The sequence below is a fragment of the Macadamia integrifolia genome, chromosome 2 (assembly GCF_013358625.1).
Source record: "Macadamia integrifolia cultivar HAES 741 chromosome 2, SCU_Mint_v3, whole genome shotgun sequence".
Classification (NCBI taxonomy): domain Eukaryota; kingdom Viridiplantae; phylum Streptophyta; class Magnoliopsida; order Proteales; family Proteaceae; genus Macadamia; species Macadamia integrifolia.
In genome coordinates this window covers 14,733,092-14,738,551 of record NC_056558.1, presented here as the reverse complement: position 1 = coordinate 14,738,551, position 5,460 = coordinate 14,733,092, and the positions used below count along the sequence as shown (strand labels likewise).

The following is a 5,460-nucleotide window of genomic DNA, read 5'->3' as shown; positions in this document are numbered from 1 at the left end:
CAGTAGCATACATGTTGGCATTACCACCTTCCCTCAGCAATGTTCACAATGTCTTTCATGTATCCATGTTGAACCAATACGTTCATGATCCATCCCATGTGCTACCTGTGGAACCAGAATACTTAGAAGCTAATATGACATATGAAGCGATACGTTCATGATCTATCTCTCTAGTACTTTTAGGGTTTTATTTTCTCTAGGGTTTTCTCTAGTTCTTCTTCTTACTTTTTGGCTTAAGCACTTATATAATGGAATTTTATTTAATGAAAGCAAGTTCTTTTTTTTATGTTTATTGTTCATAGAATTCAGATGTAATTTTACTTTCTAGTTCTAGGCTTAGTTCTAAGTGACAAGAACCAAGTGTGGAGCACAAGTTTTCAAGTTCAGATTTATCTTCCCAAGTACTACCAATTTCAGATTTGGTTTATTCCAGATTTGGTTTTTAGTACTATTAGTATTTCAAATCTCAACCAAGTTTTTAGGTTTTCAAGTTCAAGTATTGAAGTTTAGGTAGGTCGGCTTCTCATAAGTCTTCTCTCCCCCCCCCTCTCATTCCCTCTTCTGACTACCCTTTCCTTCTTAACTTAGGTTTTTAGTTTCAGTCTTTACTTGATTGTTTTTCTTTTCCCCCAAGGTCCTTGACTAGATGCATGTGTTGGCTTTGCCCCTCTCTAGCTATGGACCATCTTTTTATTGCCTTTACTTTCAGTTATTTACTTTGCCTCCTTTTCCCTAAAGCTAAGTAGTGAAGCCCTTGTAAGAGTTACTCTCTAGTCAAGTAGGGAAGTTTACATTATTTGCAGTGCATCCCTTGGGCTAAGTAGAGAAACTTACTTGTGTGCCTCTCTCTAGCTTTCTTCTCTTTTTATTTTATTTATTTTATTTCAGCACTTTTTTACTTTTTATCTGCGTGGATTGAAGTATTTAAATTCCTAGTTGTATTGGTTAGAATGCTTTTAGAGGCATATGTTTTCGGGTGGTAATTAGAAGTAGATCACTATACACTCTTGTGTTACTAAAAGAATCCTAAAATAAAGTGGTTGCTCTCCTTGTGTTCGACCCATTAGCTACACTGATCTATACACTTGTGGTTACTTTTAAAATTCAAACAAGTTTTTTACGCCATTACCGGGGAGACAGTTCCATGTTATTTTTTACTGTCTTTTGGTATATCGAAGTGCTTTGTTTTGTTTTTCTTTTTCTTTTATTGAATTCCTGAGAATAAAAACTTGCAATAATAGTTGTATCGGTGGAGGTCACCAAGCCTCATAGTATGATAAAGACAAGTTTAGCCCTATAGTAATACCTCAGGAATTGACCTAAGCAACCCCGGATCCCTGCAGGTAAACTCATAGAAAAAAATCAAAAAAAAGTTTTCAAAAAAAAAATTCATTCTTTTGTGTTAGTGGTTTGTCTTATTCTAGTTGTGGATAGTGTTATGTTGCATAAGTGCTGGTTGGGTACGTAATAGTGCGAATAGGTTAGAAAGAAGAGATCCAACATGTAGTGATACTATACATTTACTCTCTTTAGTGCCTTTCAATATAAGAGACCAACGGCAAAACCCTCCACCTAAATCTCTGAAGGATAGGTTCTATCTTGCTAGAGCAACCCAATCTTCCTACATAGTTCTACCACAAGCCCAGGGCAATAATTTTGAGCTCAAGTCTCAGTACATCACTATGTTGCTCCATTTTCATGGGTTGCCCTCTAAGGATGCATACCTATTCCTTAGGGAATTTGAAGAGGTATGTGTTCTAATTAAAGTCCAACAACTTTGTGATGATGCTGTTAAGCTTAGGTTCATCACTTTTGGATTAAAAGACAAAGCTAAGAAGTTATTGTATGGGTTACCCACAAATTCCATAACCACATGGGAGAAATTCACAGTTGTCTTCCTCAAGTAGTTTTTTCCACCTCACAAGACCAATAAACTTAGAAGTGATATCCACCAGTTTAGGCAGAAGCCTAGTGAGTCCTTTTCTAAACTTATGGAGAGATTCAAGGATCTACTCCAAGAATGCCCTCACCATGGCCTAGACATATGACCTTTATATCAAATTATTTATGAGGGTATTGATTGCCCAACTAAACAAATGATAGAGTCTATGTACCCTAGGGATTCACATCCTTTACAGATGAAAGAGAGGCATGGGAATTCTTACTTGACCTAACTGATAAAACCTGTGAGTGGGAGTTAATCAAAGAAAGTGAAAGAACTATAGGAGGGAAATGATATTTTGTGGATGGGATAGTAGCCAAGGAATTCCATTTGGATAACCTAATCAAGAGGATTGAGGCTATTGTTCCTAGAGAGCCATCATTAGTTACTTTGGTTAAGATGTGTGCTTGGTGCCAGTCCCCTAGACATGTCATAGAAGAATGCCCCAATATCTCTGGGGGCACTTCTAATGATAGTGTTAATGCCTTATACTAGAATAATTCATATAGTGAAACCTACAATCCAGGATGGAGAAATCACCTAAATTTCTCCTGGAATCAGGGCAACCAAACAGGGCCTTCCAATTTTCATAATCAAGATCAATCTGGACCCCAAAGGCCTCCTTTGCACAAAAATCTTTTTCCCAAAATACTTTTCCTAGGCCAAATGTAGAACCTCTGGTTATTTTTCCTAGGGCCCCTCTCCTATCATCTTATTAGCAACCCCCTAGGTTTACCAACACTGGAGAGCCAAGTAGAATAAGTGACTTAGAAAAAAATATGACCCTCCTTATGACAAGCCATCAAAATCTTACAAGAGAACTCACCTAAGTTGTCTCAATTATATGTGAGAGGGAGAAGGGAACTTTACCCAGTCAACCAAAGCCTAACCCTAAGCATCATCAGCCGGTTAGTTTATAGGCACCAACTAATGCACCACTGAATGTAGTACAAGGTCAGACCCAACAAAGACCCTCCAACCAATGCCATATTTTTTATGCCCTTAGGAGTGGTAGAGAGTACCAATAGAGTGTTCCTAAATCTTCCTCACCTATTACTCTTGTTAATTCTCCTTTTGTTGAGGACATAAGTGTGCCTCTTATTCTAGGTTCATCTGATGAACCTAAAGTAACTAAAGATGATTTGGTTGAGAAAACCAAAAATGATTCTTCTCAAAAAGAGCAAATTCTAAATGGTCCTTATGGTCCCCTTATCCCCTTTCCTAATTGCTTGGTAAACAAAAAGAAGACTGCTTTTATTGATAAGATTTTGGAAGTTTTCAAAAAGGTAAAAGAGAACATCCCTCTTTTGGATGCCATATCTCAGATCCCCACCTATGTAAAGGTCCTGAAAGATTTGTGTACTCACAAACATATCACTAGTGTGCCCAAAAAGGTGTTCTTGGCAGGTAACATTAATTTCATAATTACTCAACCTATAGTCCTTCAAACTAGCTTATGGGATCACCCATAAGCTAGCTACACCCTATCATCCTCAAACTAGTGGTTAGGTTGAGGTATCCAATAGGCAGATTAAGCAAATTTTAGAAAATACTATCAACCCTAATCGTAAGGAATTAGTCTAATCGATTGGTGGATGCCTTATGGGCACATAGGACTACTTATAAGATCGATTTGGGTCAATCTCCCTATCATCTGGTGTATGGGAAGGCATGTCACTTACCGATTGAGTTAGAACATAAGATTTTTTGGGCTATCAAATAGCTGAATTTTGATCTGTCTACTGCTGGTACTCATAGAGGACTCCAACTAGTAGAGTTGGAGGAGATTAGGAATGATGCTTATGATAATTCTAGGATTTATAAGGCGAAAACCAAGTGTTTTCATATTAGACAAATCCTTAGGAAGTCTTTCACTCCTGGTGATAAGGTTATCCTTCACAATTCTAGGTTGCATATTTTAACAAGCAAGTCGAGATCCCGTTGGCATGGTCCTTATATTGTGCAGACTATTTTTTCTAATGGCGCTGTTGAGGTTTTAAACCCTAGCACAGGTGCAATTTTCAAGGTCAATGGTCAGCGTCTAAAACTATTCTTTGAGCTTCCTACGGCTGCTAGTGAAGAGGTCATGGATCTCCATGAAGCTCTTTACATAGATGATTGATTTTTACCCAAATATGACCCCGCTTGCATTGTCTTTGCTTTTAATTCTTTCCATGCATTGAGGACATTGCATGAGTTAAGTGTGGGGGAGGGAAATCAATTTCTTTTTGTTTTTTATTTTTGTTTTTTTTTTTCCTTTTGTTTGTTTTCCTTTTGTTTTTGAGCTTGCTAAGGATGAAATTCTACTTTGGCTTTTGGTTAATGATCATACCATTCGGTTGCTTGACATATGAAAGTAAAAACAAATTTATTATGGGACCCATCTTGAATACATAAAAAACCTATTGAGAACAAAAGAACAAGCCTATGTCTTGAGGTGGGACTTTCTTTTGAAAATAAGAAACTGTTGCGTTACTGTGTAAGACCAATTGTAAGTTTGTGGGTTCCTTGTACTCTTAATTTGGAGTTGAGACTTTCTTTTTAGATGGGCATGAGTTGACGAATAGACAGTTTTAAATTAAGTGTGAAAAGTAATAGTAAGAGTTAACTCCCTTGGAACTAGACAGGGCATTGCACCTCAGGAAGCATGGTGCCTTGATCAAAACTTTTAGGGAGGAAATTTCTGAAAGAACTCTAGCATCACTGTCATATGGGCATATGCAAAAAGCGAAGCTACATAGTAAGTTGGGTGTCTGGTGTTTTCTCCACCATGTCATTTAGGCCAATAATAGTGGAGTAGGATAGAGTTCATTATTAAAAAAAAAAAAAAAAAAAAAAAAAAAAAAAAAAAAAAAAACATAGCAGAAAGTATGTGCAAATGTCATCAATGCCTTAGTAACATGTTTGATCGAAAAAAATCCAACGCCTTAGTCCTTAGTTCCCTACTACTTCACAAGTGGTTTTGCCTTAAGATAATGATGTTTTGGAAGAGATAAGGTGAGTTCCAAGTTAAGAAATATACTTTTGCCTGGAATTGATATGTGGTAATAAAAATTCAAGTATGGGGGTCCCTAGATCAAGTGTAAGAGGAATTATCTTTGCTCCGAATCGATATGACCCTTACCTTTAGCCAAGGTTGGATTTTCTTTTCTTTGCTAAATTTTGGGTGTATATTCATTGCAAACACCCACAAGACACAACTCGTCCACTAGGGTAACCTAGGGGTTTAAAGGTTTGTTGTACATGCTAAATGCAACCGTGATTCCTACAAAAGCGAGTTAGGTTTTTGTTTTTTATTCTTTTTCTTTTTGTTTTGCTCGAGGACTAGCAAAGTCTAAGTGTGGGGGAATTCTGATGAGTGCATTTAAGTGTGAAATCCTAGGTAGTAAAGCATGCATTTTTACATATTTAGAATAGAGCTATCTTGGGTTTTACTCTCTTTTTGCAGGTTTTGTATTTTAAAGGCCTTAAGGACTATCAGGTATCATATCTCCAATTTTACACATAAAAAGCTCCTA

The 5,460-nt window shown here is 37.0% G+C and overlaps 1 non-coding gene across 1 annotated transcript; it reads right to left on the bottom strand.

Annotated features, from left to right (window-relative positions):
• Window positions 1-1,931: 1,931 nt before the first annotated feature.
• LOC122072433 lies at window positions 1,932-2,038 on the bottom strand. Its single transcript, XR_006138448.1, has one exon. It is a non-coding gene; the product is annotated as a small nucleolar RNA R71 (small nucleolar RNA).
• Window positions 2,039-5,460: the final 3,422 nt, after the last annotated feature.